This window comes from Chiloscyllium plagiosum, chromosome 17 (assembly GCF_004010195.1).
Source record: "Chiloscyllium plagiosum isolate BGI_BamShark_2017 chromosome 17, ASM401019v2, whole genome shotgun sequence".
Classification (NCBI taxonomy): domain Eukaryota; kingdom Metazoa; phylum Chordata; class Chondrichthyes; order Orectolobiformes; family Hemiscylliidae; genus Chiloscyllium; species Chiloscyllium plagiosum.
In genome coordinates, this window is record NC_057726.1 from 43,950,012 (window position 1) to 43,976,465 (window position 26,454).

At 39.5% G+C, this 26,454-nt stretch overlaps 1 long non-coding RNA gene across 1 annotated transcript in view; it reads left to right on the plus strand.

The window, feature by feature from the left end:
- The window catches only part of LOC122558421, a 7,773-nt gene extending 3,995 nt beyond the window's left edge, over positions 1-3,778 (plus strand). Inside the window, exons 2-3 of the long non-coding RNA XR_006314127.1 lie at positions 1,814-1,927; positions 3,719-3,778. This is a non-coding gene — a long non-coding RNA (uncharacterized LOC122558421). The remainder of the gene's footprint in view (positions 1-1,813; positions 1,928-3,718) is intronic.
- The last annotated feature ends 22,676 nt before the right edge of the window (positions 3,779-26,454 follow it).

The following is a 26,454-nucleotide window of genomic DNA, read 5'->3' on the forward strand; positions in this document are numbered from 1 at the left end:
AGCTGGAGAAATCTGCATTCATCTCTTGTGGTTGGAGGATTCCTAGGCGGAAGGTGAGGTGCTCTTCCTCCAGCCGTCGTGTTGCTATGGTCTGGCGATGGAGGTGTGGTTGGAGGGTTCCTAGGCGGAAGATGAGGCGCTCTTCCTCCAGGCGTCGTGTGGTCAGGGTCTGGCGATGGAGGAGGCCAAGGACCTGCATGTCCTTGGCAGAGTGGAAGGGGGAGTTAAGGTGTTTCAGCCAGAGATACCAACTCATATTACTTCTGTCTTGCCCTGCTGTTAGCACAGACACTAAGCCAGGAATCATGGCTGTTTGTAGTTCTCAAACAACTCAAGGAGACCTTGAGTAAATCAAAGACAGACCTCAATACTGGTTCACAGACTTGGACACAGTCAGCCATTCTCTCAGGTCTGTGTGATCCTTATAATCAATGAAAAGCCGAATGTTGGACAGCCATCTTGATTCTTTCCACCCTATTTTGGACTGGTTTTCCTATGGAATGAAAGTGAAGTAGGTATTAGGAGGAAGAAAGTGGGCGGCACGGCTATTAACTTTGGAGTAGGCAGTGTGGAGGACATGCAAGTGATGTTAGGGTTTGGGGTATGAGAGCGAGTGGGGAAGCTGTTGCAGGTAATAGTGAGTAGTAGGAGCATGAGCCTTGGTGACAGATGGGAACGGTAATAGAAATAGAGTGAGTGTGATATAAAATCATAGAATCCCTACAGTGCGGAAACAGACCATTCAGCCCTACAAGTCCACACTGACCCATTCCCCTACCCTATTACTCTACATTTTCCCCTAACTAATGCACCTAACCTACACATCCCTGAACACTATAGGCAATTTAGTATGGCCAATCCACCTTGCCTACACACCTTTGGATTGTGGGAGGAAACCAGAGCAACCAGAGGAAATCCACACAGACACAGGGAGAATGTGCAAACTCCACACAGTCGTCCGAGGCTGGAATCGAACCCAGGACCCTGGCTCTGTGAGGCAGCAGTGATAACCCCTGAGCCACCGTGCTGCCCTTGAAGTGAAGATGGTGGCACTTACACTGACAGAGTGGAGAAGGCTATTGACCCTCCTCCTACATTTATGGGCCTTTCTGTAGACATCTGAGACTACACTAATGTTGGTGTCACCTCAGACCAGGTTGGCATTTTGTGGCCTCCACTACTGGTCCTGTGAAAGAGGATGCTCCATCCACACCAGCTTAACTAATAAGACCTCCAGGAAACTGTCTGCAAAACAGGATACCAATTTCCCCTTTCTGTCATGTCTGCGACAAATGTCAGGAACTGTGAAGAGCAGTTCAATACTGACAGGGCTTTTCTGATGCACAACATATTGGTGCAGGATAATGGACTTTAGCTGGATATTGGTGAGTGACAAGTTGTCCTGTGTATCGTTGAGTAAGATGGGGCAAGAATTGGATATGAGGGAGGCTGTAGGAGTGGGGAAGGTACTTAATAAGGTGCATTTGGCAACGCATGGTGAGAAATCCTACTCAGCACCTTCCGGCAAACTCAATGCAATTCATACTAGTCAAAAAAAAGCAAAGATCCAGCCCAATTTCAATATTAATATCATTTTGCCTCTGCAGTAGTTTTCTCCTCAAAGTTTCATCCAGGAATCCGAGAAAGTTTGATACAACTTATATTCCTTTTGGAAACCTTAGATATAAGAATCATGTAGAAGTCAACTTTGCTGAAATGTTTATTCCATGTCTGAGGATAACATTACAGTAAGGGGCACCAGACTTTGAGATAAGATGTGTATTAATTAATTATTTTATTATTCTTCCAACAGAGAAATGTAACCAAGGACCTGGAAAACAAATACTACTGCAATGTTTGGCAGTGAGTGTTTGTGTAAAGGAAAAAGTGGACTGAAACTCATTAATACTGTTTGGTCCTATGGCAGGTAATTAAATAGGTGGATACTGTATTTCCCTATTTGCATCTGTTTAATCACCCATGAAGCAATACTGTTTTTAGCTTGTGGACTTCAGTTTGCATATACATTACCATGCACTCTACACAGAAAATATCCTTATTACAGTGGAACCTTAGAAGAAAGATTCTCTAATTAACATGTAACAAAAGACTTTAAAAATAAAGAAAAGATAATGCCACCACTTAGAATGGAAAAGGTCATGTAGGAGCTGCTCCCCGGTCAAACTGCTTCATTGAAGATAATTAACTCAATTATTCATTTATTGGAATTCATAAGGATGTGTCCAATTGTAGTCAAACAGTGCATTTTTAAGCACACTATTTTGTATCTTTACTGTGGAATGACAAGTGTACTACTCACTCAAATACTCTCAATTTACTGTCTCCATCATAACCCTTTTAAATTAAAATGTAAATTCAAGAAAACCTATCAGCTTCTCATTAAGGGCACTGGTTTAAAAACCTCATTAATCAGTTCAAACATATGGACTAAAATACCACTCATCAATTCTATCTGCTTATGACACTTTACAAAGCTTTATATTTGCCACGAACATACAGTGATCTATCAATTATCTCGGGGATTCATTCTTGCACTAATTGTACACTTTCCCCTCTAATGCATTTCCACTGTTATCTCATAGGCTAATGCAAGCCAACAAATCAATAAATATAAATTATACATGCAAAGAAAGACTGCTGTGAACATAAAGTTTCTAATTAATTGCACTTGATTAATTTATATCCTTTAATTATCTCGCTAAGCCGCAGACAGCATAAATATCTTTGCAATCTTGTTATTGCTATGCTAGTCATAGAAGGGAAGTTCATACCATGTCAATGGAGCTCATCCAGTTCAACTTTAAACACAAATGTTTCGTAAAGGATACTGAAGTTCACCTTAAATGCTCGTGAAGAGTGTTCAAGCAGGACAATATATATTATCTTTGCTTCACATCCAGCGTCCAAAACCCTGTTATTACATACCTGAATAAAACCATTTTTGTTGAATGACACTTTCCTTAGGATACTTTGTCAAAGTCATTCGTCAAAACAATTTGCTTCTTTATAACTCAGCTGTATACAATGGACATAATAAATCTCCAAAGATTTAAGAAAGTGTCAGTTAGCAGAAGCTTCAAAAAGTGATGGAAAGGCAAACTATTCTATCAAGGAAGGATATTTATTAACAATCTGCTGCTTATTTGTCAATGCTGTTTTAAAAAGCTTTCTTAAGATATTGAAAATTGAGTAACAGTTGTGAAATCTCCATTGTCTCTCAGAGTTATTGTCTGTAGTTATTAACCAATTTTTTATTTTAAAATAATGACTGCTTCAGTAAGCATTGCTCAATTATTTAAATAAGGTAATTGACAAATTAAATGTTTAGATCCTCACACTCAGATTAAGTGCCGCTTTGAGGACCATACATTAGAGAAGTGGAACCTGTCTGTGTCAATCTATGTTTTGACATAATAGAATTCAAACTATATCTTAAATGTGTGCGCAAGTGTACTTCATCATCCACATTAATGCTAACTAGTCTTGTTCTTCAACTGAGGCCCAAATTTGAGAGTGCTGCTAGGAGGCTGATAGTGTACCAGATACATACATTGTGGCAAAAAGAGTGAAAATGGTTGGATCTACAATACAAATGAAGCCACAGAGAATGTAGCTCCTATACCCACTCTTGAGAGTGATTAGGTGTATCCAGGAGCAAAGTACTATAAAGGTAATAGTGTGTTCTGTTATTTTCCAGATAAGTTTAATAGACTGTGTATGAGGGAAGACATGGAATTGATGGCTATCAGACTGAATGCAAACATTGTCTGTATTTCAAATGCTGACTCATTGATAGAATGGTCACTTTGGCTCTGCATTCAACCTTATAATGCAAAATCATAATCAATCGCCAGCAGAACTTCCAATTAAATCAACTAATTAATTTTTGCAATTGCTTCTTGGTATTTCTCTTGTTTTTTGTCTAATAATGTATTTTACTAATTTTCCCTGTCTTAACATTTTTCACAAGCTTGATACAAACTATTATTGATTTTATAAATGTGAAGACAAAATGCAATCATCCTCTCTTTCAAACTACATAATTAAAATGTGTTCGGTGAACACTCAATTTCTCCCCACCAGGAAAGAGACAGCGTTATAGTCCAATTGGCTAAAGACTGATGAGCTTTTATGACAGCAATCAAGATTAAAAGAGAGGTCTGATGATTAGTGACAGTAAAGACAAAACCCTTTCCTTTAAAAGATCAAATCATATCAAAGGGAAATGAATAAACCACAAGAAAGTCAAGAGAAAACAAGAACAGAAAAGGGTTTCCAGAAAAATCCAAATCTATATCTAATGCTTTTTAAGACAGGATAGAAGCAGCCAGTAATTGACATCCACTTTGTGATGTATTACTTTGATTTCAACTTCATCTCACAGGACTCATGATTTTCTTGAGAGGGGAATTTATTGAATTTAGTGCCTTCTTTAGTTGATCTGGATAATTCAAGTGGTTTGCCATTTATGTATGATGCACATTCAGCTGCTATCTGCTCATAAACTCATCAGAGACAGTAATCTTTATATTAATTGGGTTTATGTTTGAATCTCCAGTCCCATGTATTTGCACTCTTGTCACTGAGAAGCCTCTGAGAGGCAAGATTATGCTCAGAGCCACAGATAAAGATAAACAACATATTTAGAACAATTATCATAATTGCAGAAACACTCAACTGTGAAATAACTAATCTGATTAAGGGTCCTTCTTCATGATCAAATATTAATCTGATGTCTTCTGTCTAACCTGGTTCCAACATAAGAAGCTTCTTGTAGTCTTACGTATTAACAGATTTACAGAGGACCTCTGAGCTGAACCCATGCTACCTAATAATAATGTGCATCAAAGTCAATACAATAAACAGGTCTTTACAGCATATATATCAAAGCTGTACAATTGGAACTTTATTCCTCAGCATTTTAAAATTCAAGCTGAAAATTTCAATTTTGGCTAATCGTATTCAATTATTGAACAGATTTACATTTTTTCAATTGCAATGAAATCCTCTTTATGCAAAATACCTGTGGCCTGAAAAAGCAAATCATTTATTTAAAGCTGCTTATCAGAAGATGAGACAATGCGACACTACTCAAAAAGACCCACTTGCCTAATGCCACCAGTGAAAATGGTGCTAAATGTTGGTAAATGCACGCGGATGTATTCATTAGACGCCAAGCCAGTTATCCTGTGCTCAGTGTAAAACAGCTCTCAGAGTATAGATGATTCACCCCACAATACATGTCACATGATAACATGTGACATTGCATCATTGAATAATGATTCAACAGTTTGACAATCTTCAATACATGCATTTCATTGGCCCCATGATGCCCACTGATATCGTTTTTTTTTGTTTTGTGATAGTTTTGTTTGTGCCAGACTATTAATTTGACATTGATAATAAAATTACAACGTACATACATTTCATGCAAAGTGACAAAGTTGCTGTTCTACATTGAGAGCACAGCCTGGATCTTTATGGAGTTGCGTGATGAGACCTATTTAAAACTGACATAGAATCATACAGTACAGAAGAGGCCATATGGCCCATCAAGTCTGAACCGACAGAATCTACTCTAAATCTGTGCTCATATCACTTTCCAGCACTTGGCCCCGTTCCTTGCCATTTCAAGTGCTCATCGAAGTACCTCTTAAAAGTTGCGAGGTTTCCCATCTCAGTACCATCCACACCCCCACCACCTTATGGGTGAACAGAAGTTTCCTTAAATCCCCTCTAAACCTCCTGAGTTTCACCTTAAAATTATGTGCCTTTGTTCTTGACCCTTCGACTGGAGGAAACTGCTGGTTTCTATTCACTTTGTCCATGCAAGGTGAATTTTATTTTATACACCTCAATCAGGTCCCCGCTCAGCCGTTTCTGTCTCAACCAAACAACCTGTGTTTATCCAGCCTCTCTTCACAGCTAAACTGCTCCCTCCTAGGAAACATCCTGGTCAATCTCCTTTGCATCCCTTCCACTGCAATCACATCCTTCCTACAGTGAGATCAGAACTGTACAAGGTACTCTAACTGTGACGGAATCAAAGTTTTGCACAGCTACAACATAGCCACTCTGCTCTTATATTTTATGTCATTTCGTTTCCAGCCTTGGACAACTGTCTATGTGGAGTTTGTACATTCTCCCGTGCCTGCGTGGGTTTTGTCTGGGTCCTCCTGTTTCCTCCCACAATACAAAAATGTGCAGGTTAGGTGAATTGGTCATGCTAAATTGCCCACTGTGTTCAGGGAGGTGTAGGGCAGGTGCATTAGTCAGGCATAAATGTAGAGTAATAAAGTAGGGGAATGAGTCTGGGTAGGCATTCTATGATTTTATGACTTATAAAGGCAGGGTGCCCATATGCTTCTTTAACTCTCCTATTAAAATGTCATGCTGCCTGAACTGCTGTGCTCTTCCAGCTCCACGAATCCAGAATCTGGTTTCCAGCATCTGCAGTCATTGTTTTTACCTATTAACCTATCTTGCTGCCTTTAGGGACCCGTGGACAAACAGCCCAAGATTTCTATGAACTTCCTTGTGTCCTGCCATTCATTGAGTAATCCTTGTTTTATTTCCTCTTCAAAAGTGCGTCACCTCATACTTACCAGGGTCAACTTCCATCAGATATTGATCTGCTTATCTGACCAATCCATCCATATCCTCCTACAACCTAAACACTTCCTCCTCACTAACAACTACCCAGCCAATCTTCATGTTATCTTCAAATGTACTTAACATAACCCCTACATTCTTATCTATATCATTTACGAATATCAGAAACATTAAGGGACCCATCACTGATCCCTGTGGTACGCCACTGTACACCAGTCTCCAGTGAAATAAATAGCCTTCTACTAAAGACCTCTGTCTTCTACCATGAGACCAATTTTGGATCTAACTTACTAAGTTACCCTGGATCCCATCTTCTTTATCAATCTCACATGTCAAATGCTTTTTCTGGAAGCCATATAAATTATATCAATTGCAATACCCTGAGCTATACCACTAAGTCATATCCTCAAAACATTCAATCAAATTTATTAGGCATAACCTTCCTCTGCCAAAGCCATGCTGGCTATCTGGATCAAACCTTACTTCTTCAAGTGGAGATTATTTCTCTCCTTCAGGACTTGACTTTCTCCATGAGTTTCCCTAACAGTGATGGGAGTATCAATGCTCTGTAATTCCCTAGTTTATCTCTCCCTTCTTGAAACCACATTAGTTGTCCACCTGTCCTTTGGGACCTCAACTGTAGTCAGAGAGGAATTAAAACTTTGGGTCAGAGCCATGGAGCCATAGAGTCAGAGAGATAAACAGCACAGAAACAGACTTTTCAGTCCAACTCATCCATGCCAACCAGATATCCTAAAAAAAATCTAGTCTCATTTACCAGCATTTCACCCATATCCTTTTAACCCCTTCCTATTCATCTACCCATCCAAAATCCTTTTAAATGTTGCAATTGTACCAGCCTCCACCACTTCTTCTGGCAGCTCATTCCACACATGCACCACCTTCTGTGTAAAATGGTTGACCCTTAGGTTCCTTTTATACCTTTCTTCTGTCATCCTGAAATTATGCCCGCTAGCTTTGGACTCCCCCACCTCAAGAAAAGACCTTGTCTATTTATCCTATTCATGCCCCTCATGATTTTATAACCTCTATGAGGTCACTCCTCAGCCTCCAATGCTCCAGGGAAAATGGCCCAAACCGGTTAAGCCTCTCCTTCAAACCCTCCAACCCTGGCAACACCCTTGTAAATCTTTTCTGAACCCTTTAACATTTCACAACATCCTTCCAATAGGAAGGAGACCAGAATTGCACGCAATATTCCAAAAGTGGCCTTATCAATGTCCTGTACAGCTGCAGCATGAACTCCCAATTCCGATACTCAATACTCTGACCAATAAAGGAAAGTGTACCAACGCCTTCTTCACTATCCTATCTACCTGCGACTCCACTTTCAAGGAATTACAAACTTGCACTCAAAGGTCTTTTTGTTAACTTATTAGTCCTGCCTGGATTTGCCTTTCCAATATGTAGCATCTCACATCTATCTAAGTTAAACTCCACCTATAATTTTCACTTTCATCGCTCACAGCAGCCTGGGATATAACTCATCTTGGTCCTGGGGATTTGTCAAATTTTAAACATGGCAAAATCTCCAATTCCGCCTTACTCCATATATCAAGCTGCTCAAGAACTTCACAATCACTCTTCCTGAAATCTATACCGACATCCTCCTTCTCTCAAGTAAAGACAATTGTGAAGTATTCATTCAATATCCTAACAGTGTCCCCTGTCTCCACATACAGATTGCCCATTTGGTCCCGAATGGACCTTACTCTTTCCCTGGTTACCCTCTTCCCCTTTATATGCTTATAAAATATCATAAGATTCTCCCTAATCTTAACCACCAGTGTTTTTCATGCTCCCTTGTTACTTTCCTAATTGCTTTAAGTTCTTCCTTGCACTTCTTGTACTCCACTAGGCCTCTATGGATTTGTTCCCTTTAATTCTGTTAAAAAGTTCTCTTTTCCTTCTTATCCAATCTTGAATATTATTATATGTCAGAGTTCATAGGGCTTGCTGCATCTCACCCTAATGGGAACCAGTTGGGCCTGTAATCTTGCCAATTCCATTTCGAATGCCCTTCACTGTTTGCTGTATGTAACTGTTCCCATTCTGATTTACCCAGAACCTTTCTCATTTTAATAAATTCTCTCTTTCCCCAATCCAAAACCCTTTTGTTGCAGGCCTTTTTTTTTTCCTTTCCCATAACAAGGTGTTTAAAACAAATGACGTTGTGATCACTATCGTTAAAATGCTCTCCCACTGCCATGTCAAGCACTTGTCTGGCTTTGTTCCTTGTAATTAAGTCCTTCCCTGTTTGGATCTTCTACATGTTGATATAGAAAGCTTTCCTGAATATATGTCATGAAATATGTTCCCCACAATCCCCAATGCCTTTAAACTTAGATCATCCCAGTTAATGTTGGGGAAGTTGAAATCCCTAATATTAGTTTTATTTTTATTTTTGTTATTATTACATCATCATTACTTTTTACATGCCTCAGTGAATTGTTTAAAAATTTGCTCCCCCATTACCTGCTGACTGTTTGGGAGTCAAAAATACACTTTAACATGTATTAATAAAATATAATAATGTGTACTGCGCCATTTTATTCTATCTACAAAGCTTCATTTGAAGGCACTTCCATGATATTGTCCCTCCCTACTGCACTAACTGCCTCCTTAATTAATAATGCAACACCACCTCCCCTGATATATCCCCCTCTGATCTGTCTAAAGATCCTAAAGTCCAGAATGTTGAGTTGCTTGTCCCACCCATCTCTCCACCATGTTTCTGTGATGGCAACAACGTGTCAGTTCCTTGTGTCAATCCATGCCATTTAACTAATCTATGTTAGGTAGAAGACTCCTAGCAGTAAAATAGAGGCATTCAGGCTTGTCTTATTCTCTTACACCTCCATATGGCTGAACTCCCCCTGCCTTGGTTCCTCTCATAAAATACACTGTGTTCCTTTTGTATAATGTCCTTTGTCCCCTCCCATTGTTGAACTAGTTTAAATTCCTCACAACAGCACTTAGCAAACCTATCGGCAAGGATGTTGGTCCCGTTCTGGTTCAGGTGCAGGTGATCGCATTTTGTAAAAATCCCACTTTCCCCAGAAATGTTCAGTGATCCAGGAAACTAAAACTCTTCCACCTGCATCAACTCTTGAGCTATGAGCTCATCAGGCTGTCCAATCACATTTACTTGGTTTGCCAATAAGCTTTCTTCCAGTAAATAATGAAAAATGGCGATGTTCACTGATGATTGAACATCATGAAGCAAAATGAGATTTCTTGGATACAGAGCGGAACCTATGACCAATTGCAGCATGGCCACGGCAACATCCATTTCAGGACTGATAAGAAACAAGTAATTTTGTGCCATTCAAGTGCCAGGCACTAACCATCTCAAATAAGAGAAAATTTAACCATCTGTACTCAACACTCAAAAGCTGAACCTCCCACTTACAATATTCTGGGAATTACCAGTGATCAGAAATTGGATTGGACCAACCATATAAAACATTATGGTGCCAGGAACAGTTCAGAGGTTGGTAATTCTATGGTAGTAACTCATCTCCTAACCCTTAAAGCACAAAAATCAGGAATGTGATGAAGTACTCTCCATTTGCCTGAATGACTGCAGCTCTCATGTTGCTTAAGAAGCTCGGTATTATCCAGGACAAGGCAACCTGCTTGATTAAAGATTCACCTCCTCTATCAATACTGCACAGTGGCAACAGTGTGCATTATCTAGAAAACACACTATAGTAACTCACCAAGGATCCTGCAGCACCTTCCAAAGCAATGACACCTATCAGCTCGAAGGACAAGGGAAGCTGAAGCATGGGAACAGCAGCATTTGCAAGTTCTCCTATAAGCCACACACCATCCTGACTTGTGACTCTATCGGTGCTCTTTCACTATTGCTGGGTCAAAATCCTGGAATGCCCTTTCCATGGTTCAAGAAACAAGCTCACCACTGCTTTCTCAAGGGTAATTAATACTAGACGAGTCAGTAAAATTCAGTTAGCTAGCCAGTGATGCCCATATTATGTGTATAAAAACTTTAAAGGTCACATTTGCATCTCTTTTGTCATTGATCAACTGAAGCAATGTGACTACCCCAAACTTGAAACGATGGTTGATTCCACCTTGTTACTGTTCAGGTCCCACTGCCTCCATGATTCAAACAGAATGCTCAAACCTCGATGTCTAACCATACAAGGCCATTAGTGTTGCCATGCTGGCCAATATCTTCCAGCCTGAAACCTTCTGTAGTTCCTTACGTTTAACTGTACCATCCCCATCTGAAGAGGAATGAAGCTTAAGAAGCATAGTTAGTAAGTTTGCAGAATGATACCAAAACTGGAGGTGTAGTGGACAGCAATGAAGATTACCTCAGATTACAATGGGATTTTTGCAAGGTTTGTGATCTTGATTAGATCAGCCAATGGGATCTTGATTAGATCAGCCAATGGGCTGAGGAATGGCAGATGGAGTTTAATTTAGATAAATGGTAGGTGCTGCATTTTGGGAAAGCAAATCTTAGAAGGATTTACACACTTAATGGTAAGGTCCTAGGGAGTGTTGCTGAACAAAGAGGCCTTGGAGTGCATGTTCATAACTCCTTGAAAGTGGCATCACAGGTAGATAGGATAGTGAAGAAGACATTTGGTATGCTTTCCCTTATTGGTCAGAGTATGGAGTGCAGGGCTTGGGAGGTCATGTTGCAGCTGTATAGGACATTGGTTAGACCACTTTTGTAATATTGTATGCAATTCTGGACTCCTTCCTATTGGAAGGATGTTGTGAAACTTGAAAGGGTTAAGAAAAGATTTACAAGGATTGTTGCCAGGATTGGAGGATTTGAGCTATAGGGAGAGGTTTAAAAGGCTAAGACTGAATTCCGTGGAGCGTCAGAGGCTGAGGGGTGACCTTACAGAGGTTTATAAAATCATGAGGGACATGGATAGGGTAAATAGACAAAGTCTTTTTCTTGGGGTGGGGGAGTCCAGAACTAGAGGGTATAGGTTTAGGATGAGAGGAGAAAGATATAAAAGAGACCTGGGGGCAACCTTTTCATGTAGAGGGTGCGCGTTTATGGAATGGGCTGCCAGAGGAAGTGGTGGAGGCAAGTACAATTGCAACATTTAAAAGGCATCTCAATAGGTATATGTATAGGAAGGGTTTGGAGGGATATGGGCCAGGTGCTAGCAGGTGGGACGAGATTGAGTTGTGATATCTGGTCAGCATGGATGAGTTGGATCGAAGGGTCCGTTTCTGTGCTGTACGTATCTATGACTCTATGACTAAGTATAGAAGATTGAGGCTACTCTTTGCATGAATCATGAGATCTTTGTGCGAACCATAAGTAGAGTGCATGTATGACCAAGTTTATGTGGTGACAAGATTTTACACCCTGATACAGACTGGGAAGCAACTCCAGAAAACTCAATTAATGGCTAACTCACACCCTCTTAACCCCTCAGATTTCAAGAATAATAGCTTGCTCCATAACTTGACCTCACAAGATCAAGTTTTCTTGGAGATCAAATACATGGATAGTGAAGTCATTGTAGAGCAAGAGGGCAATGATGATGAGGAACTCACTGGTAAATCTGCAATGCGCCAAAGAAATGGGTTGCTGCTCAGTTCTGATTTAAGATGTATGTAGCAATGAGCATGTAGCAAATTATTCCATAAAATAACTGTGAACAAATTAATCTTTCTTTAATGCTCACGTGTTACAAATACCATCTTTTATCATCTGACGCGAGGTTCCTGTTAATACTATTGTCATTGACAAATAAATACTCAGCATAAAGCTGAAATAATGTACAGAGCCATTGTGCATTATATGAAAGTGGTCAGTATCAGCTGACATAGTTTAGCCTCCTTTTCTTATTCATTCATGGGATGCGAGCATCACTGGCTGGGTTAGTTTTTTTTTTGCCCATCCATTGTTGACCTTGAGGAGGTAATGGAGGGCTGCCTCTTTGAATTGCTACAGTCCATTTAGTGCAGACAAATCAATGATGCCACTGAGGAGGCAGTACTAGACTTTTGATCTGGCAACACTGACAGAATAGTGATTTCTTTCCAAGTCATGGTGGTGAGTGGTTTAGAGGGGGGGGCTTGCCCATATATCCACTCTCCTCGTCTTTCTAGATGGTAGTGTTTGTGGGTTTGGAAGGTGCTATCTAAGGATCTTTGGTGAATTTCTGCAGCATGGCTTGCAGATGATACAGAGCGCATTGGTGACGAATGGGACAAATGTTTGTGGATGGGGTTCCATTTCAGCAAATTGCCTTTCTCCCGAATGGAGTCAAGCTTCTTCACTGTAGTTAGAGCTGCATTCATCAGGCAAATGAAGAGTATTCTGTCTGTCTGCTGATTTATGCCTTGTAGATGATGGACGATCTTTAGGAGTCAAGAGGTGAGTTACTTACTGCAGAATTCCTACCCTCTGATTTGATCTTGTAGCCACAGTATTTAATATGGCTCATCCAGTTCAGTTTCTGGTCAATGATAACACCCAGGATGTTGTTAGTGGGTTATTAGCATTGGATATAAAGGGGTGATGGTTTGATTCTCTCTTATCCTGGAGCTGAGGTGACTGGCCTCCAACAAAATCCTCATTTATACAAAATATGCCACCAACCAACAAAGAGTTTGACCTCTGATTCCCACTGACTCCAGTTTTACAAGTGCTCCATGATGCCACATTTAGTCATATTTAGTGAAATGCAGCTTGTTTGTCAAATCCAGTGACTCTTACCTCATGTTTGAACAATGGCTGTGATGAGGTCAGTTGCTGAGTGACCCTGGCAGAACCCAGACTGAGCATGAGTGAACACATTGTAGCTAAGCAAGTGCTGTTTGATAGCATTGTAGATTACCTCTTCCATAGGTTTACTGATGATTGAGAGTAAACTGATAGGGTGATATTTGGATCTGTATTGCTGCTGTGTACAAGATGTACCTGGCTAATTTTTTCTCTTGTTGGGTAGGTGCCAGTGTTGTAGCTATACCAGAACAGTTTGGCTAGAGGTAAGGCAAGTTGTCGAGCATCAGTCTTCAATTTCTGAAATGTTATCAAGACTCATAGCCTTTGCAATATCCAATGCTACTTGTTGTTACTTGACATCATATGGAGTGAATTAAATTGACTAAAGACTTGCATCTATGATGCTGGGGACATCTGGGGGAGATGGCTCATCCACTTGATACTTCTGACTGAGATTTGTTGCAAATTCTTCAGCCTTATCTTTTGCACTGATATGCTGAAATCTCCCATTATTGAGAATGGGAATATTTACAGAGCCTCCTTCTTGAGTGAATTGTTTAGCTGTCCACCACCATTCATAACTGTATATGGCAGGACTGCAGACTTTAGACCTAAGCCATTACCAGGGGAATCATTTAGTTCCCTCTGTCACTTGCTGTTTACAACGTTTGGCATACAAGTGATCTTGTTTTGTGGCTTCACCAAGTTGAAATTTCATTTGCAGATATGCCTGGTGCTGTTCTTGGCATGCCTTACTGCTGTCTTCATTGAACCAGGGTTGATTCCCTGATTTAACTGTAATAGGAGAGTAGCAATATGCCAAGCTGTGAAGTTGCAGATTGTGCTGGGGTACAATTCTGCTGTTGCTGATGGCCCACAGTGCTCATCAATGTCCAGTCTTCAGTTAAGTAGATGGTTGTACCATACACACAATAGCAGGTATTCTCAAGGTGAAGATGGGACTTCATTTCCTCAAGGACAGTGTCGTGGTCCCTCTTCCCCATACTATCATGCCTGCATATGTGGCAGGCAGGTTGGTGAGAATGAGGTCAAGTACGTTTTTCCTTCTTGCTGATTCTCCACACCTGCCACAGACCTAGTCTAGCAGCAATGAGCTTTTGGACCCTGGCAGCTCAGTCAGGAATGGTGCTGCTAGACCATTCTTGGTGGTGGACATTGAAGTGCCTGCCCAGAGTAGATTCTCTGCCACCATCAATCCTTCCTCCAACTGGTGATCAACATGGAGGAGCACTGATTCAATAGCTCAGGGAAGACAGTACATAGTGATCAGCAGGAGATTTCCTTGCCCATATTTGACTTGATGACTTGAGACTTCATAGAGCCCAGAGACAATATTGAGGATTTCCCAGTTGACAGCTTTCTGACTGTAAACTACTGTACCACTGTGCTACTGGGTCTGTCCAGCTGGTGAGACAGGACATGCCCAGGTATTATGATGGTGATGCATGGTACATACACATATTCAGGGCATTGTACCTTTTAGACAATGGCAGGATATTATTTGACTAGACTGAGATAGCTCTCACAATTTTGATACTAACCCCCAGATAACAGTAGGAAGACTTTGCAGGTTCATCAAGGCCTTGTTGCCATTGGCGTTTCCAGTGTTTTAGGCAATGGTAGGTTGTCTGTCCAATTTCATTTCTTTTTGAGAATTTTTAGTTGAAACTGAGGGGCTTGCTAGGCCAGTTAAAGGCAGTTAAGAGTGAACCATATTGCTGTGGGACAGGAGTCACATGTAAGTTTTACATGTGAGGGCAGCAGGTTCCTTCCCTCTGCTTTGTTTCAAACACTTGATGTCATGTACATTAGGTTTTTCATTGGGCTAGGAAATTGAATTACCAGGGGATTATAAGCCTTTGTTAATAGCATTATTAATGGATTCCACTGGTCCCATCATTCTTGAACTATGCACTTCAAGGTCCCTCATCTGAGTCAACCACATCAGCAAAGCTAATGGCTAACTTGAGTGACTTACTTCTGTCTCATATACCAGGTGCTCCTGAGAGTGGTGGTTTTCAGTACCATGTCATCTTTGCTTTCTCTCCATAGCTCCTTACAGCCCCAGTCATTAAAATTGCCTTTCCAAGCTGGTATAGTCCCATTCTTCAGCAATTTTATTCTGTTCACAGCTGCCATGTGCTTCCCAGTACTATTCCAGCTGTTTGATATCTTCTAATTGTAATTCACAACTGATAATGGGGGGGAGGAGTGGAGGGTGGATAAGAGCTATTTCATTCTATTGGCTGATTTACTGCTTGTGGATTACCTAAAACCCACATTTTTCTATCCACTGAAAACAGTAAAATCTCAATAAGCAGTATCTGTAGAGCACATCTGCAGATATTTCCAGATTAGAATGGAAGTAAAAGCCAAATAGATTGAATTTCTAATTCTTTGAAACAAAACTACATGTATAAACCTGCCTTCATTAGAGAAATCACAGCATGCAAAAATTAATTTTGAAAATAAAATAAATTGTTTTTCAAAATACAGCAAATTGAGTGTATTGTTAAAAAGACAATGATTACTGCATGAGCTTTGGAGCCTGTAAATCATTTAACTGCCATAGAATTTTACCACATGACTTTATTGGATTATATTTAACATTGAAAGTTAGATCAAGATCGGCTACTGATATGGTAATGCTGAATTCAGAACTCAACTTTTCAGTCAATCAAAACTATTTGATTTCCATATAAACAGAGATTGGTCAGAGATTACGGACTAATACTGCTCCTTTCGTGCCTATGTCTGGAATTGAGGATAACTTGCTAAATTATTTGAATGTCATTGAAATAATTGAAGGGAAGTTAAAATCTTTTAAACAAGAATTGAAATCTATTTTAAATTCAGACTACATAAATTCCTAGATTACATTCTTTTAAAAAGTAGGATAAAAAGTGACCATAATAATATAATGTTTATAATTGTGCACCACTATTTAGAAACTAATAGTGTGGACACCTAGAGGGTTTCAGACACATTATTTTATATTTCATATTGTGTACTTTTATTTTGACAGATTTAATTCACTAATTATAAAATATGATTATGGCATGGGTATCTGTTGTCCATATTGTTGTATTTCCGGTTTAACTGTAAGTATTCTAATTTTCAGTCCAATAATTCACACACTAATGTTTTGAATTCCAGATTTCTTCCAAGATGGCTCACACATAGCACTTGCTTCTGAATCAAAAGATTGCCATGTTCCAGAGACTTGAATATTACCCCATCAGTGATGCATCTACTCAGATATGCTAAACTGAGGCCTCACCTTCCCTTTTAGATCAATACTCGAGATCCTTACTATGTGAAACAAATTACATCACTTAATATCTTCTTCTACCAAACAAGATATATCATTCCTACCCCTGTCTCCTTCTTAAACAAGCTACCCTCAAGTGGTTGAGTTCAGAGTATGAAACAATAATAATTTTACCTTATTTGTGCCAGACATATGACCCATTATTTGTTCATTTCACCTTAAGTCAGTCGTCTCAGAGGGGCAGTTATAATGGTTGCATTGTCAGATGATCCTACCTTGCAACTCAAACGATAGGGCAGTATGGTATTAAGTAGCCTGTGAAAAGGGTGGGCTTCAGTTATTATTTTTAGAACTGGTATTGCTTATGATGATAGCAGATTAAATAATCAACAAAATAAAAAAAAGACACAACTTTTCACTGTTGAATATTAATTTGCAATGTTGGAATAAGTACTCAGGTCCATTTATGTTATTTTATGTATGTGGTGCAGTATTTTTCACCAGTCAGACTTATCTAATGGAGTAATTAGGCTTCTGTTTCTGCTTTATTAACTCTGCTTCAACATTGCCCTGCCCTCTGTCACCAAGAGTACTAATAGGCGATAATCACCATGATTTGGAAACCATACAAATTAAATGATGAAGTGTGAGAAATCTAACTAATGTACCATGTTCAAGGACAATTTGGTTTGCTTTCTACCAGTTTACAACAGTTTATTAAAAGTACACTTCCTCCTGGTTTACATATATGAGGGGTGCTTCATAGATTTTACATGCTCAATCAGACAACTTCTAGACAATACAGCTGTCTTGAAAAAAAAGTGACACATCACCATAACTCCATAAACTCTAATAAAGCCAGTATATATTCATTATTTTCTCATCTCTTAATCAGTAACTGTAGTACACATTAATAAATCATGCAAACTCAATCAGATTTGTGATACAGATGTTGATATATTCAATCTTAATTCTCAATTACAATCTGATATCAAACCATGCATTCTCCGTTCAATTGTACACTTCAATCTTGCTAACAATGGTGTAAGTAGATTTTCCATTGAAACCTTTATGTATCAAATCAAGGTAAATGTTAAAAAACAGAAATTGGCAATGTCACACATTGAAATAGTTTAGTACTCTACAATATTTTAAACAACACCTTAAGATTTTGAAAGCCTGAAGGACACCGCAATAATTTGGGAAACAAATACTATACAATTACTGTCATGTTATACCACCTTAAATAAAATATTAAGCTTAACAGATGGAAGAAAAACAAAATGTACTGCTAAAAACAGGCATTCTGCATCCAAAGGTACAAGCATGCAGTCCACTATTTATCATAAAAAAATTCTGTTGATTCTGTTGTTTGATAAATAACTATTACTTTGGTCAAACTAAGTTTGGTTCCCACTAGAATCAATAGCAACATGACATCAGGGCTAGCAACATCAGGGATACTGGCTGATGTCAACTGGAACATAAGTCTCCTCCACAACGACCATCAAATGTCCAAATGTATCCTAGGAGTTGGCATTGTGTTAGAAATAGATAAACCTTATTTTTTTGAAGGCAAATATGCACATGAGAAGTTCTTGCAAACAACAGAGTGCATATGGAGACACTGTAACTTCAACAATAATAGATTATTTTGCCACCAGGTAATACATACACATGAAGCAGGAGTGCATGTGTGTTACTTTACATAAATGCTGCTTTACTTTCGTCCCTGTCTTGAATTTATTTCACTATGTAAATCTTTCACAGTAAACTTAGTGACACCACGAGTAATGCATTACTGGAAGTACACTAACCTTGGCACAATGAGGTCCTTACTGAATAACTCACTTAACAGTTATAAATTGAGCGTCTGATACCTTGAAAGACATCTGTTATCACTTGTTTTGCATAAGATGACAGAATTTTTGTGTCATACCAGGATAGTTTCAAACAAAACAAACATTTTTCCTCCTCTGCCTGGTTTCACACTTAAAAATATAAAAAAAGGTTTTAAGCAATATCATTCTGTGGAGTGAAAATGATGGTGTTGGTGGGGTACTGCTGCAGCACCATCTGCTGGCTCCAGGTTAATGGCAGAAATACACGGCTAATCAGTACCTTCAGAGCTGAATCACCCAAAACACAACAGCAGCAAATTGTTGGAAGGTGCAGGAATGCCAAAAATATCAACAGCCCAAAATGAAAGCAGACTTGTTCACACCTTAAGGTCTGCATCAAAATGCAGATATGTGTAAACAGTGCTCAACCTGTAGATGGCAAAGTAAATCCTTACATTCAAAAGCAAATAAACACAGTGAAGTTGAATAGGGTATTTGTGCCCACACACATATTTCTGAATGCCGTCCATTTATTATAAAGCTTAAAGCTTCAGCTGAATGGGATCAACTTGAAGGGTTTATTAAAGTTCTGGGAGATAGTTCCCACACTATCATGACCAGTTTCACGACAATTCATTTGCAGCTCTATTGTATGATGCTGCTCAGAGATGGCAATCCAGAAAGGCTGCCTGACACACAGGGAGCTGTTGTTATCTTTTTGGAAGCTCTTAATATTCCCTAGACACAACTCTGAAGTGATTTAATTGCAGAAAATACATGAACCAGTGCTTTTCAAAAGGGAGTTGCAGGTGACTAACTCCTAGAGGAACCTTTTTACGGCATGGTCAAGTAGGTAAAGAAAGGTTAGAGACAGAATGTGATTTTCAAATATTAATTTATTGTGTTCCAGGTTGTTTGAGTTTTTGTTTTGTTGTCATCTTGGAAAGATTTGAATTTTTTTGCACCAACGTCAAAATGATCTTTAGGATTAGAATTCAATTAGTTACCTTAGATTAGATCTCACAGATGCTCACGATCTGTAGTCAATGCATTACATTTGTGTTAAATCTATATTGATTTTAAAGTTTAAAGAGAGTGAAAAACCTGGCGGTAAAATGAAAATCCATTAAAGCTTTTAATAAAGAAAGAAAACAATCCTAAAAGTCAAAGATAATTTTTGAATTCATACAGCATAACTGTAGACCACAATTCATCAGATTTCATGCAGTGTGAAATGTAATGCCAGCATATGGAAACTTTATTTAAATATATAAGCATATTGTAATCTTCAGCAAAGTCAAATTCTTGTTCAAATTTATTATTCTTATGTGGGTCACATTCCTGGATATTTAATATGTTGGCAAATATGAAATGGGCTGTGTCAGTACAATTCTATTGAAATTATGCAATCCAGGCATTCTGCTACTTCCATATATTTAATTTATTGAACTCGACCCTCAAACTGAGGGGCTTATTATTCAATGCTTGAGCTGAAAATTATACTGTGCAAGATCATCAGATGAATGGTTGACATATTCGCAGTAAATTTCACTGCTCACTATTTTAATAGTTGCATGAACGTGCATATTTTAGTTGAATGTATACCTCCATCAAAAGAGCAAAGCAATTTGATATGAAAACAATTCAGTTTTGTATAACAATAATACACAGCATAAATTTCAGCCTATATATATATATATATGTGAGGTTTCAAAGAGATGGTAAACTTAAATTGAAATAAGTACCTCTGCTGTTGCCTAGAGATGAACAGAGATTGGGATAGAAAGAATCCTTCAATGAACTGTTTCCACAAAACTATTTACAAGATAATGAAAGCAGTTTTCTGCATTACATTACTTTACCTAATTAGAACAAAATTCCTGGTGAGGTTCCCAAATTGTTACAGTTCCTGATAGGAACTGTTAATCCCCCATTTGAGCAAGAACAACCTGGTCCCCTTTCCTTATTCACCCACCTCCGCGGCTGTTTGCAATAAGGTTAATTTAGAAAGGATTTCTTCCATTGTGGATACATTGCTCTCAGACCTTGGATGTACTTGTGTTTTAAAAGGAGGCAATTTAGAAGGCTTTCTTAAATTAATAAGCGGAATAAGTTGATTAACAACTAAATGCAAAAAGAATTAGTAATACACAGACACACAATTTAAGAATAAGCAGTGAATCAGAAAATATTTTTTGGTAAGAAACAGATATGCAGATCAGTCTCGGAATTGTGCATGAAGAGTAGATAGTTGAACTTTACAGCCATTGTTGTGGAGGTTACTACTTAGAGTTATAGAGATGTACAGCTTGGTAACAGACCCTTCGGTCCAATACTGATAGTTAAACGGTCAATTTTTGAGACACTCAGTTTTGTTCCTTTTAAATTCCTTTATCCCAATTCTTTTTTGTAAAACTGATTTGTAGCACTCAGAGTGAGAGAGAAGTTTTCCCTGCAACACAGAACTTCAAATGTGCCCTTCACGTTCATGTTAATTCTCAAACTCAGCCAGGGTCAAACAAGAGTCTTCAGTCCCACAAGTCAACACCTATTGAGTTGAAATTGGCTTTTAACCCCTATCGTTGTGTATTTTTCAAAGGCTAAAAACAAAATGTGTCTGCAGTTTGGAACATAATCTGCAAGGGGAAGTTACTGCTGAGCAGAGATTCATCAGCTCCTCATTGTCTTTGTGGTCACAAGAGATCACAGCCCAACCTGTTTGACATTTCTTTGATGTCCTTAGGTGTTATATCTTATCAGTCCCACACAAAGATTTACAATGTAGCTATCTTGCCTCTGTGACAGTTATCTTAAGAAAAAGACACAATTTGGAATTAAGGGCTGAAAACATCCTGGTATTTTGGGATTTTGATCCAGTAACAGTGAAGCCAAGGTAATATAGTTTCCAGGGAAGATTGGTGTGGCTTAGTGGGAAACTTGCAGGTGGTTGCGCTCCTCTGCATTTGATGCCCTTATCCTTTTAATGGAAAATGTCACAAGTTTCGAAGGTGTTATCAAAGGCACTGCAACTTGTAGATGGCATGCATTGCTGCCACTGTGCTTTGATGGTGAACAAAGTGAACATTGAAGGTGGTGGTTGTGGTGCTAATCAAATGGATTGCTTTGTGCTGGGGATAGTATCAAACTTCTTGAGAGCTGTTACAGCTGCATACATCCAGACAAGTAAAGAGTTTACATCATATTCCCAATGTGCCATGTGACTTGATGGATAGGGATTGTGGAATCAGAGGTGAATTACTCACTACAAAATTCTCGGCTCTGTCCTGCACATGTAGCCATTGTATTTACGTTGTTAATCTGGTTGAGTTTCTGGTTGATGGTAACACCCCCAGATGCTGATAGTGTGAGATTTAGAGGTGATAACACCATTGAATGCCAAGGGGCAATGGTTCGATACTCTTTTATTTGAGATGGTCATTGTCTGTAAGTTATTGCCACTTAACAGCAATAATTTAGAAGGTTTTCAGGTTTGCTGCATTTGTATCTAGGGTGTCACAAATAGTGATGAACATTGTGTAACTATTTATGAAGGTTCTTACTTCTGACCTTAAGAAGGAAGGGACATCATAAATGAAACAATTGAATGTGGTTGGGCTGAAGACATTATCCTGAGGAATTCTTGAAGTAGTGTGCTTCAGCTTGATTGCTTTTACAAATAACCACAACCATATTTCTCTGTGGTTCAATCAGAAGAGAGTTTTCCCCTTGCTTTCTATTGACTCCTTGATGCCATACTTCCTAGATTGCTGTAGTGACATCAAGGACAGTCACTCTTCCCTCAGCTCTAGAGTTTCTGTCTTTTTACCATAGAGTAAAGTTGTAATGGAGTCAGCTGAGTTCCCTAGCAAAACACAAACTAAGTCTCATTAAGCAGGTTATTTCTTTTAAAATGTAGCTTGATAACACTGTCAAGGGGAGTGGACTAATGGGTCGATAATTGTTTGGGTTGGACTTGCCCTGCTATTTGTGGACATCGCATGCCTGTGGAATTTTCCACATTGTCAAGCAGATGCCGGCATTGTAGCTATACTGGAACAGCTTGGTTACGGGTGCAACTACGGCGAACACAAGTCTTTAGTCCTGCGATATTACTGGAATGTTGTCTTGACTTGTAGCCTTTGCAGAATCCTGTGCCTTCAGACTTTCCTTCACACCATGTGGAGTGAATCAAATCAGTTGAAGACTGGCATCTGTGATGCTGAGGACCTCAGGAGGAGTCTGCGATGGATCATCCACTCAACACTTCTGGTTTAAGATGGATATTATGGCTTCAACCATGTGCTTTGCATTGACATGTTGGGCTCACCCATCATTTAGGATAGGGATACTTGTGGAACCTCCAACTCCTACTTTTTGCTTAATTGCCCACCAGCATTCACAACTGATCTGATAGTTTTTGAATCTCTTCGCCCCTTCTAACAAAAGAAGATGACATTTTCATCACTGAAGTAATCTGTATGTAAGATTTACATATGCTAGTTCTGCTAATAATAAAATAATAATAAAGATGGCATAATCCAGAGGATGATAGGGTGATCTCTCCTTTGACAGAGAGGAGTGGTGGTGACTCTAACCTGAGGTTAAACCATGCCTCATGTGAGAGGCTATCAATGGAGTCAAGACTGACACAAGAGGTGTGGCTCCAGAACCAGCAATTTGCATAGTTTCTATAAAAGGCAGTTACAGTGAGGGAATGAAAATGTAGTGATTGTAAAGAGGTCAGCCATGAATCTCTCACAGCATATAAGTTCCCTATTTGGGGCTGTTAACCTCATTCAATCAGGGAATCCTGGCTCAGAGATATAGATAGGGGTGTCAAACAGGAGTGTTAAGGCTTCTGTTCATTCTAGGAGATGACTCTGAGCTATCTGGGTCAGTGTTTTGCACTGTACACATTCAAATAAAGTGTGACTTGGTGACGGGATACTGGCCTTCATGGAGTTATTTCAGAAAAGGTAAAGGAAACAAATCAGTATAGCAATGTTAAAAAACAATTGAATTTCTTGTAACAAACTGCATTTTAATTAATCTGTTTCTCCTTGTTTTTGTTCCTTTCAGATGGTGGTTTCCTTCACAGATTAGCACTAATCTCCTTTACAACTGTTATGCTAACTCATGAGCAAAATGCTATGAGATTCAAGCAAGGTGAAACGGAGATTATCCCTGCCTCTGTTCATTAACAGGCTGTGTTACCTCTAGCCAGCTGGCTGAAAACACCAAAATTTCAAACCGGCAGGTTATTCAGACTGAAAGGCTTCCCTTGAGATTCAAATTCACATTGTTCTGATTGGCAGTTCTGAAACGAACCACTTGAGGGAGAGTGTTGCACAATGCAGTTCTTATTGAGGTAAGTAAACATAGGCAGGCCACATGAATACGGGGCTTAGGCCCACACTTCATTCTCAATATCATCTGGAATGGCAGAGTGAGGTGTCAACCTGATCTTCTCTTGTATACTTTTTCATATTCACTTCCAGAAGGGTTTCAACAGTTGCTTGGGATTCAATTGCCTCCTGGGTCACAGTTAATTACAAAGTGAAAAATAAACAAGAAATCTCATTACATTTATCATTTTATCTTCAAAACATCCAGCAGACAGAACGAGTTGTAATATCTGCAGCATTAATATCAAACAATGAATGCGTGAGCTGGAATTCATGATATCCTGTCAATGAGTTAAAGCAGAACATAAGAGATTTAAAACCTTTATCGGTAGTAGAGGATTGTTTAATCACCTATAAATAATATTACACTATGCAGATTTCCACAGTCGGTGTAAGAAGATGAAGAACTTTGCATTATTGCAGCATTACTAGGTTAGGAAGTGATCTTTGGCTAGTTCTGCCACGATGGCTTGCTTTTCAAATTTGTAAGATCAGTTACATTTGTGCTAAGTATAAAGCATGTTGTGACAGGGATGTATGAAAGCTTCTACAATTCAATTAACTGCTTGCTGAACCACAGCAAGCATCAATCATTGTGTGCCAAATCTACCTCTCCACACTTGTGCATAAATGCTTTTTGAACTCAGCACAAACATAAAATTGGTTTGACCCTCTCTTTTTTGATTGGAATCTAGAAACTAGTGGTTGCATTGACTTTCTCAATATCTGAGTAGGTAAAGACCATTCACAAACAATTCCACATAGTTCTGAAAGCACTTGCTTCACTTCCTGGGAAGCTATTAGCTGTAATGTTACAATTGTTTTCATTGTTGTTAGGCTTTGAAATGAATACAGTCAGGGTTCCCACTCCTGAATGACTTGCAATGACTAATTCAGATGCTGCAAAAATACAGTCCAGAGATGATGATTTTCAACTGTCATCTGGTTATTTTTTGCCATGGAGCAAAAGTCATAGGGAAAAAAGGAGATAATCAAGACAATGGATGGGCTAAGATCTGCTGAAGAGGAAATGGTAGAAAGCCAGTCTGTGCTTAAAGTTGATAAAACACCAGGACCAGACCAGCTGTATCCACAGATACTGAGGGACGAAAGGGAGGAAGTTACACAGAGTTACGACAAGACTCTGGGGGATTTCCCTCAGTTATTTTAGTTTCAGATATATCAAATAATTAATCTCCTGGATAAGGAGGAAGGAACTGTTTCCCCTTCTTTATTCTTCTATGTCCTTGTTACTTCATCAAGGATTCCTTCCTTATGGATGCCTTTCTTTCCAACCATAAATTTTCACCCTACTCCCCCACTCCACACCACCGACCTTACTTTTCCTTGCATTTTGCAATGTCATGCATGACTTTCTAACTGAATAAACCAGTCTCTATCATTTGCGTATCCAACTGGTTTGGATCCCTGTAAAACACAGTACAAAAGTTTAACAACAATATGGGTTGAAACACTGAGTCTGCTGGGCCGAAATACCTCCCTTTGCAAATGGATCCTGGACTTCCTGACTGGGAGACCTCAGTCAGTCCGGATTGGGAACAGCATCTCCAACACCATCACACTGAGCACGGGGGGCCCCCAGGGCTGTGTGCTCAGTCCACTGCTGTTTACCCTGCTGATTCACAACTGTGCAGCGATGCTCGAATCACATCATTAAGTTCGCTGATGATACGATTGTAGTGGGTCTCATCAGCACGAACGACTAGCCAGCATACAGAGAGGAGGTGCAGCAGCTAAAGTACTGGTGCAGAGCCAACAACCTGTCTCTGAACATGGACAAGACAAAAGAAAGAGATGGTTGTTGACTTCAGGAGGGCATGGAGCGACCAGTCTTCTGGACATTGACAGCTCCTCTGCAGAGATCGTGAAGAGCACGAAATTTCTTGGTCTCTACCTGGCGGAGAATCTCACCTGGTCTCTCAACACCAGCTCCATAGCCGAAAAAGCTCAGCAGCGTCTCTGAGGAAAGCCCACCTCCCAGCCCCCATCCTCACCACATTCTACAGAGGGTTCATTGAGAGCACCCTGAGCTGCTGCATCACTGCCTGGTTTGGGAATTGCACCGTCTCGGACCGTAACACCCTACAACGGGTAGTGGGGACAGCTGAGAAGATCATTGGGGTCTGTCTTCCCTCCATTACAGACAGTTACACCACATGCTGCATCGAAAAGGCTAAGAGCATTGTGGAAGACTCCACACACTCCTCATTCAAACTCTTCTCCCTCCTGCCATCTGGCAGAAGATACCAGAGCATTCAGTCTCTCACGGCCAGACTGTGCAACAGTTTCTTCCCCCAAGCCATCAGGCTCCTTAACACAGTATAATCAGAATCTTTCCCATCTGAAATTCTTTGCACGACTTCGAATTGCTGCGCGAAAAATGGCTATTATTTATCATTCTTCTATTACAGCGTAACTTGTGTGTTTTGCCCTTCTTATGCACTTTATGCCACGTATGACTGTGTAGTTTGTGCTGTCCATGTAGCACCCTCAGTCCTGGAGGAGCAT